Source organism: Cyprinodon variegatus, unplaced genomic scaffold (genome assembly GCF_000732505.1).
Source record: "Cyprinodon variegatus isolate N-32 unplaced genomic scaffold, C_variegatus-1.0 Scaffold764, whole genome shotgun sequence".
Classification (NCBI taxonomy): domain Eukaryota; kingdom Metazoa; phylum Chordata; class Actinopteri; order Cyprinodontiformes; family Cyprinodontidae; genus Cyprinodon; species Cyprinodon variegatus.
This window is the reverse complement of record NW_015151217.1, coordinates 328,977-338,883: the sequence shown is the minus strand read 5'-3', so window position 1 is coordinate 338,883 and position 9,907 is coordinate 328,977. Positions and strand designations below refer to the sequence as shown.

Genomic DNA, 9,907 nt, shown 5'->3' with positions numbered 1-9,907 from the left:
TTGTCTCAGGGCTAATATAAATCCTGTCTTTTAAATAGTTCTTACAAAGGAAACAAATCGACCAGATCCACTTCCCTACTTGGAGTTTTATATCCCATCTCCATCGCAATGACAAAAGATAAAAATCAATAGAAGCACAAAATCTGAACTGTCTACCTGCTGAAACATGTCTACAGATCCTTCAGGTAAAAGTAGGACTTTTAAAACAGATCACAGGAAGGCACTAATGATGTGTTCAGACTGCAAGCGCTAGAAGCAGCAAAAATAGCAGCAAAAAAAGCTCCTGTTGCTTCATTTTTGATGCTTGTCCGCATTAAGGTCTTTGCTATGTTTGCTGTGATCAGTGGATAAAAAGTTTTAATGTTTTTCAGTGAGAAATCCACCTGAAAACTTAATCTCTGCAGTCAATTAATCCTGCTTTAAAATATTATTTTGCTGTGGAAGCTGCTCAGACCCTCGCTCAGAGGCGCTGCACTGTCCCTGGAAATCCTGTTCAACAGCTGTCACTGGCCTGGGCGCCTGTTCTGGGTTCCGCTAATGTTTGCGCCCACGAACATTAGCGGAAGGCATTTTTCATGTATTTAATCTAAACTGCAGGCACCCGAATGATAACAGCGAACATATTTTGCTGTTGTTCTGTCTGATAAGAATACCCGATCAGACCAGCATACCAATAGTCAATACCCGTCTATCCCTTTGATTTATCCGTATGGTTTTGTATAAAAAATAAACTTTAAACTACCTCAATGGGTGTGTAGTCAACAAAAAAGCAGTTTAATGACTTATTTTTCAGGGTTTTTTGAAGCATAAAAAAAACACAAAAAAGTTTTTTGATGTTTTTTGATCTGACCCCCAATCGTGTTTTTCTGTACATGACTAAAGGGATACACGCCTGTTGAGGTAGTTTAAAGTCTATTTTAGCACAAAACTAAAGGGATAAACTCATATCTGACATCTTGCCCATGCGTATTGACTATAGGTATGCTCGTCTGATGGGGTATGCTGGTTTGACAGAACACCTGTAGGTTTTGACATTCTTTTCTACAATGAAATAAGTTAGGAGTCTGTCAAAAAGTGGTCCCTACAAATCTTCCACAATATTCTGATCAGTTTGGTTTTTTTCTACAAAATTCTGCCAGAGGAGAAGCAGCCTCTCATTTATTCCAAACACAGACAAAATCCACTTCACTTCTGTGTCATGAGCCACCCATGCTCCATTTTTTCCGCATGGATGGCTCAGGGGTTTGATGAACTCTCGAGGATTCCTAGTTTGATCATCTGACCCCCCCCCCCGCCGATGCACTTCACAATTGTAGGAAACACAATCATCCATTGTGCTGAGCTCATTCTGCAGAGCTGGCAATGAGGTGCTGAGCAGCAATTTGCATGACAGAGTACTGCATGGATTTCAATGAGCTGCTGTCAACAAATTACTGATGAAGGCACCCAGATCTGAATATTACTCCCACATTTAAAACAACACTAAAGTACTAACTGGACAACTACTTTGCCAAATAAAAAAAACCAGTTTATTAATTATGTTATTCTCTATTACCGAAAACTACTTAGCAGATCTAGGTCTTTTTAATTGTTGATCTGTGGCAACATTTGCAAGCAAGCGAATAATAATAAGCATACATAACGGCATGCTGGTGAAGATTCTCAGTCATCCAGGTCATAGTCATTCCAAAAAAGGAAGAAAAAAAAACCACTGAACTTTATTTTTGAAGTCAGAATTAGCGCAGAGTTTCGAAGTCGTTTATAGTCGCCCAAAAACTTTTTTTTTTTCTTCTGGTTAAATTTGCATGTTTTCTAAGCTAAAACAATGTTTTGGGCTACTATATAAAGCTTCTAACTGAATGCTAATTCTGACATTTTGAATTGAAAAAGCTGCATGGATGATAAGCGAAACGTCTTCAAACTTGGAAACAAAGTCCAGTGGAATGTTTTTTTACTTTTTTGGAAGCATAGATAGCCTAGTAAATGGCATGGTATGGTTGTTACATGTCAGGTCCCTGGACTGGCATGGCTATCACTCCCCCTGCATAGTTAGGGACAAATGCAGAAGACAAATGTCCCACTGGGATCAGCTTCATAGTCATGGTAGGGCTCTTAGACCATATTTTGCTCAGGCTACTCATAAGAGCCAGAGCCCAGCAAATGTTAAAAGGGCAATATTATTGCCATTACTGTTAACATAAAGTAGAAATGTTACACATTCAGTAATAAAATTACATCGGGGATGGTATGGGGGGAATTCAATTCAATTCAATTTATTTATATAGCGCCAATTCACAACACATGTCATCTCAAGGCACTTTACTAGGGCCCTATAATTTCCGTGATCACGGAATCGCGGATGGAATCGCGGAATTCTGTTTTTGTGTGGGAGAAGAACGTTCGTCGGGGGGAGATGCACACCGGGGCATGCAAATCTGGGTGACACAACCCCTCTCGCTCCGTCATTTCCCCTCCCCCTCCCCCATCAAAACATTGAAAAAATGGCGAAGCGGCTTTCCACAAAAAATGGCATTTGGGAAAAAATTTAACGGAATTTGGGAAAAAATAAAACTGATTTTATAGGGCCCTACTTTCCAGTTCACCAGATCATCCAGTCAGATAGATTCAAAGTTTTCTATCTAAGGAAAACCAGTTGATTGCATTGATTCATTGACTCAAATACAATCCCTCACACTAAGCATGCTTATAGCGACAGTGGAGAGGAAAAACTCCCTTTTAACAGGAAGAAACCTCCAGCAGAACCAGGCTCAGTGTGAGCGGCCATCTGCTGAGGCCGACTGGGGTTCAAGGAGGCAGAAGCAGAGATAGAAAAAGCAGCTGTAAAAGGCGGCCCGTCCAGGAAACACACAGCCAGGCTGATCTCCAACATCTATAAAGAAAGGTGTTGGTGGCAGCAGCACGGCTGATATTTCTAAATGGTCCTTTAAGAAGGGGAAGGATTTTTAAAAAATTTTAAAGAAGGGACATAGAAATAAAACTGTTGCATCAAAGCTTTTGCTCTTGTGATGAAAATAAGAAATGTCTTAGTATATCCTACTGAAAAACAACACAGCTTTAGCAGCACCATATTCCAACAATCCTCCCTCTCAACTGATCCTTTCTGCAGTCCGACTAGCAATCTCTGTCAAATGTAAAACCTGTGAGCGAACAAAACACAACAAAACATGACTGACCTGATTACTGTGCTGTGAATTAGAAACAAACACAATAACAGGCAGCTCCTTTTATCTTTCTGCAGTCCCACCGGGTGTGTTGCTGTTTTTTTTAGAAGGTAAAACAGTGCTTGTCAGAACAAGACGTTGTCAAAGGAATGTGCAGGAATGGCTGGAAAAAATGCAGGTATTCCTTTTTCCTCCTTATAATTAAACCTCAGTCATTTTTACAGCCATATCAGCCTTTATCAATACAATCTGGAAATCCCCACAGTTAGTAGATTTCATATTCTTATGTAGCAATTAATTGCTAAATGAGCTTTATTTTCAATAGTCCTTATCAAGGAGCTGCAAATTGGAGACACTTTAACAGTGTATAATGTTGAAATAAGTGGGTTTGATCATCCTGGGCTTAGATTGTGAAAATAAATCGACCTCAGAGGCTCAGTTCAGTTTAAACTGATTTAAACATGAGAAACAGGTTAGATAACTGGAACAACTACGCAGCTTCGCTCTTACAAACACCAGACATTTTGGAATAACAATCGAGGAGATAGTTTGGAGTACACTTTTAAACTTCACAATTCTGTCTGTTTTAATATGATACAGCTTGACTTAATAGAAAAATAAAGATATGAAGATAATCCCATGAGCGCTGGCAGCTAAAGCTAAATAAATCAGCAACAGGTGGCTGCTGCTCCACTGCTGCTGCTTTGTCAGCTAAAGTACACATCACCCTGCTTCTCACCCTTGCTCACTATGAAGTGTGTGAACAACATCCACTCACCGTCTCTAGCTTCACCAGTGTGGGTATGGACCCTTCCGAAAGGAGACGCCTTTTGTCCCCCCGGTGTCCTGGTTAGTCCTCTAACTGCTGTCCATTAGCACAAGGCGGAACTAGCTCCACAAAAAAATATCCGCGAGCCAAATTAAGTCAAAAAGTTAACTTTGACGCGAGTAAGGAAGACGTCCAGCGTAAGGAAATTCATAAAATAGTCCGTCAATTTGTCCAAGGAGGACAAGGAAAGTTGTTTGTCGACAATGCGCTGTCAAAAGGTACTGAACGTTAACCTTCGGGGAAAGATTAGACTGTTTGCGCATGCGCACTTCTCCGGGGTAGAGCTCCTTCACCTGAGCTTCGAGTACGCGCCGCGGGCACGAGCAGGGTAAACCTCAATAACCACGTGACAAGACCTACGCAGGAAATGACCTTTGTCGGGTGAAGTTGCGTTCATAAAAGTGGTTAAAATGGTTTAGGGCTGGTTAAAATTTAGCCACTGAAACTTTTTTTTGTTTGTTTGTTTTTTTTCAACTTAAGATCTGACTCATAAATAAAGTTAACCCCGTCATTCCATTCCTAACAAAGTATACAATACAGAAATATAACCTGAAGTATGAGAAAATAAAATATGTTTTTTCCAAATATTTTTTAATAATTTTAATCATTTATTTCTATAGCCGCACTTCATAACACATCATCTCAAGGCACTTTCCAGTTCACCAGATCATTCAGTCGATTTATTCAAAGTTTTCTATCTAAGGAAAACCAGTTGATTGCATCGACTCAAAGGCAATCCCTCACAATAAGCACGCTTTTAGCCACAGTGGAGAGGAAAAACTCCCTTAAAGGGTTCAAGGAGACAGAAGCAGACACAGAAAAAGAAGCAGAGATACAAAAGTCAACTGTAAAAGGAAACACACAGCCAGGCAGACAAGCTCAGTATGGGAGAATTATCCTGCCATAATGCAAGAGCACATAATTTCAATTTGAGAAAAGAATTTAATCTTCTTGCACTCAAAACTTATAATGCTCACACTCAAAACATGCGCTCTCTCTCAAATATTTTCTCTTCTCTCTCAAATATTTTCTCTTCTCTCTCAAATCTTTGTTTCTTCTCTCAGATTTAATGCCTCTTGCACAGATATTTTCTGCTCTTGCTTGCCTCCTTCTCTATATACGTTGTATACGTTTTTATTTTCACCGTGGCTTCCCCCCACAGTCCAAAAAAATGACTGTCAGGTTAATTGGCTTCTCTAAATTCTCCTTAGGTGTGAGTGTGTGCGTGAATGGTTGTTTGTCTCTGGGTTGCCCTGTGATGGACTGGCGAATCCGCCTCTTGCCTGTAGACAGCTGGAGATAGGCATCAGCAACCCTCGCGACCACACTTGGGGTTAAATGTGTCAGAAAATTAATGGATGCATTGATATCTGAAATCAGTTTAATCCCATCCAAATGAATGCCATTTCTTTCAGCAAGTCATTTACATGTGGTGCTTGGATTTTTTTCCAAAACAAAGCTATAAGATGCTTGTAACAAACAGGTGTCAAGGAAAATGTATTCCCTTCTTCTCAAAGGCATTTCAGGAGGGTATAAGTGCAAAACAAATCATTTTTGCTGATAATGGTATATGAATACTTTCATTTTATTGATTATTTCCCTCACCCCTTTCCAGAAAGACATTATATGTTTACACTCTCATATGCAATGATAAAAAAAAAATACCTGTTTGTTGCATTGTATGCAGGTATCAGGAATATTTTCATTATACTTGTGTAGAATAGCTGGAGTCCACATCAACCATTATATTGCAATCATTTCAATCTTACACTTATTGTTTGTGTCTGAGCTTCCTTACGTGCCTCTGTCCAATCACTTTTAGATACAATATGTTTTATTATTATACAAAAACATAATAGAAAAGCTTTATGCGAAATAGCCAGAGTACATTGGTCTTTTTAACATATCAATTTACAACCATTGTATTCAATTTGTGTTTTACAAAATATTATAGAGCATTTTTAAGATGAACAAAGCATAAAAATCTGAAATGTGGATTGTAAAATTGACTTGTCTTTATTTGTAGAGGCACCTTTGACCGCAAATAAACTACAAAGGGTTATAAGTACAAATATTTTTATTAAATCTATCCTGGAATTTAGCATAGTGTTCTAAGACATGAAATTCCACCATCTTCCATGTCTAAAGCAACTGTCATGCTGCTTGGTCCTAGTTTTAGATCTTAGGTCATCCTAACATTGTCTTGTAATTAACGCCATCTATCACAACAGTTTATGAAGAAAAAGACACAAATGTGGAATAAGGGTCAGAGCAGATTTTACTTTGTGTGGATGCTATAAGTACAACAAGATGCAGCTTATCTTTCAATCTGTCTGTTGTGAAGAGAGAGAGTTCTATTGTAAAACTCTATTGGGGTAGAAGAACACCTTTGTAAACATCTCCAAAATCTCCTGTAATTGTTTAACAAATAAGTTTTTTTTAATAAAATGAAGCACATCAGAGAAAATCCTGAGCATCCAGTTGACCAGACAGTAGAACAACAACAGTGTATTCTGGCAGATATTCTCAGATTTAAAAAATCCTGTTGACAGAGTAGTTTATTAGCATATAGTTAACATACAGTGTATAACACCAACACTAGTTGATTTAGATTTAACATTTAGATTGCAGATTCAAGATTTGGAATAAACATTTAGATGTTAACTCCAAAAAGTAAAAAAAAAAAAAAAAAAAACTTTATTTCCAAGTTTAAAGACATTCAAAGACTGTATAAAGCCTCAACTCTATTTCTGACATTTTGGATTGAAAAAGCTTCCTGAATGGGAAATTCAGGAAGCTTTTTCAATCCAAAATGTCAAAAATAGAGTTGAGGCTTTATACAGTAGCCCAACAAAGCCTTGTTTGGGCTGGACAGGTATGGGGTGTTGCAGGTTAACAAAGAAGCCAAACAGCCCCCCATCCCAAAGGGGTGGATACGTTCACCCATTTCAATTTGCATGTTTAACAGATGAGTTCCAATTAAAGGAAAACTGAATCCTTCAGCATACCTAGACAGTTCGGACAATTCCATGCTCCCTGCTTTTGTGTTAACAGTTTGGAGCTGGATCCTTCCTGTTCATAGCTCTGCACCAGAGCACAAAGCAAGGTCTATAAAGACATGGATGGCAGAGTCTGGTGTGGACGAACTTGACTGGCCTGCACAGAGCCCTGAACCTAATTGATAGAACACCTTCTGGATTAATTTGAGAGGAGACTGAAGTCTCTTTCCCTCTGAAAATACCAGGTTAATCTAGGTTTTTCAAAGATGGGTTGACCCACTAACAATCAACATTTGGCTCCCTTCCTATTGGCATAAAATGTAATGTAAACAGAGTTGTTTCTGCTTGTTAGATCAGAAGCTTCTGTCGTGGTGTGTTGATGTCTTTACATTGAGCGCAATGGTATCCGTAAATTGGCAGGTCAACCTGAGTCTGGTTTTCCCACTGGATGCTGATCAGAGCTGAGGCCATTTTAACACTGGTTGCTTGCTGAGTCTTTTGACCCGTGTAGACATGCATCAGTGAGCTGTTCCCACTGCTACTAAAAGCCGATTGTTACTGGTTTAAACTGGTTTTTCAACCAGTGGGAAAGGATTATAGGAGCCAGGTCTTCTCATCGTAATAACCTCACAAATGAGCTTCTGGAAAAATGATGAAGATTCCCATAAACACACTCCTAACCTTATGCACTGCCTTTGCAAAAGAATCCAGCTGGACAGGGTGAACTGATGTTATTTTGAACCTCTGTGGATTGGAAATGGGATGCACTTTGACATGAAAATAGGCTTGTCTGCCTAACTGTTTCTTTCATACCTTTATCTTTGTAAAGTATCTATGGATATGTGCTTCTATGTGCTTCTTCTATGTCTGCTTCTGTCTCCTTGAAAATCTAGTCAGCTTTGGCAGAAAGCCGCTCACGCTGAGTCTGGTTCTGCTGTAGGGTTATTCCTTTTAAAAAGGAGTTTTTCCTCTCCACTGTTGCTGCATGCATGCTCGGTGTGATTGATTGCTGTAGAGTCAACAACACAATGCAAGCAAATATCTACTCCCACTATATGCTCATCTAGGAATATCTAGCAATATGTCCTGCAAGTAAATGGGAACAGTTTGGAACAGATGCAATCAGCTGTTTTCCTTAGTAAACTTTGAATGGTCTCTGTAAAGAGCCTTGAGATAACATGTGTTGCGAACTGGCACTATATCAATGAACTGAACTTTATTTTACAATTGAATTGTATATATAAGACGGAAATTTAGTAACTTACACGTAAGTCTCTTTTTAAATGTTAAACACAAAATCGTTGCTATTTTAGCTAAAACCGAGTCAATCGCTGTATCGAAAGGTGAGTCCTCCAGCGTATCCATGTCTGTCTGCCGTTATTCCTACATGTCCCTCCCCAAAAAACCCTGCTGTGATGTCATCGGGCCGACTCGCTGGTTATTACGAGACGTACGTATTAGCGGTAGTCTTTCAAAACGGATTTGTTGTAAGACTGAAAACTCAGATCTTGGGACAATCCAGCTTGCAGCTCAAGGATAGAACCATTTAGCCAAAAATAAAAATTTTGATATTTTTTTTTTCTTAACCAAAATTCCAATTTTCCTTTGCACTCACCACAAGCATGTAGATGTTTTACTACAGTTTTTATTGTTTCCATAACTTTGAAAGCTTGCTTTTTCCCAATCCATTGTAGGACTTACTGTCACTGTTGTTTGGAAAAGTGCTTACAGTACATCTGTTCACATGCATGTATCTGCTTGCTAGCGGTAACTCCCTCCCCCTCTGTGGGACAGCAAACCAAATTTTAGCTTATTACTGCAACTTAAATAGTTGAAATGAAGGAGGCTGAAAGTCAGGGTCTTACTCTTGTTAAATGCAATATGACAAAGGTTGAGTACCTTTGCTATTTGAAAACAGCTTTTCGTTTAATTGTTATTATATTGTAAGTTCAAATCATCACTCGGCCCTAGCATTTACTAACTGCTATGAATTTGTTATTGTCTTTGATGCCATTTCCTTAGACTTCCTTATAATCATAAGTATAACACTTTTGCTAAGATTTGTTTTTCGTCTACTTCAGGAAAATGTTTTCAGTTTTTCAACAGCAAATCACTTCTTATCTCAGTGCTATAGTTTTTTTGGTTCAGGGTGCTTCTTAGTTTGCGCCACTGACCAAGAACGCAGTCCTACAGTTCCTGACCATCACACCTCCTCCTCTGTGTTTTACAGTTAATGTCACACACTGTGGAAACACGTTTTTACATCCTTGATGGTGTACAAAGGTCATGCATGATGAAAAAAAGATTTCACATTTTAATTATTTCCTCTGATCTTTAGTTGCCCAGTTGTGTTGTTTCAATGCACAAGCAAGCCTCTTTGTCAAATGCTGGCAGCATGGCAGTGTCTATCTAACCTACGGCTCAGCCTTCTCTTCACAACCGAAACAGAGACTTTGCTCTTGCAAAAAACTGCTAAGCTGTATTTAATGCTATAGTTCTGTGTCAGATTACATAATACCCCTTACACTGATACTTCAGCGGTGTTACTTTATTGTATCTCCTATACTATATCCGTTGGCTGAGCTGTTCTTCTTTTTTCCCCTTTTTTTTAAACTTTTTTTTGGCATTAGTGGTTCGTTTTTTTCGACAGCATGCTGACAGAAAAGGGGGTATGAGAGTGAGGGAAAGACATGCGGGAAAGGACCACAAGTCAGATTCAAACCCGGGTCGCCCACGTCGAGGAATAAGGCCCTGTACATGGGTCTTTGTGCTGTTTCTTTTTATATCTTTTTGTAGGTGATGAAGCAGACTGAAGATTTTTTTTATCATTGTCCCCCTTTTATCTCCTCTGTCTTTCATATTTTCTCCCTTTTTTTCTGTTTTTCCTTTCCTGTTCT

General features: G+C 38.9%; 1 protein-coding gene across 1 annotated transcript in view; it reads right to left on the bottom strand.

Moving 5' to 3' along the window:
* Nucleotides 1–4,268, bottom strand: part of LOC107098271 (phosphatase and actin regulator 4A-like) — a 52,241-nt gene extending 47,973 nt beyond the window's left edge. Inside the window, exon 1 of the mRNA XM_015395845.1 lies at nt 3,961–4,268. The gene's annotated coding sequence lies outside the window, so the exon portion shown is untranslated. The remainder of the gene's footprint in view (nt 1–3,960) is intronic.
* Between the last annotated feature and the right edge of the window lie 5,639 nt (nt 4,269–9,907).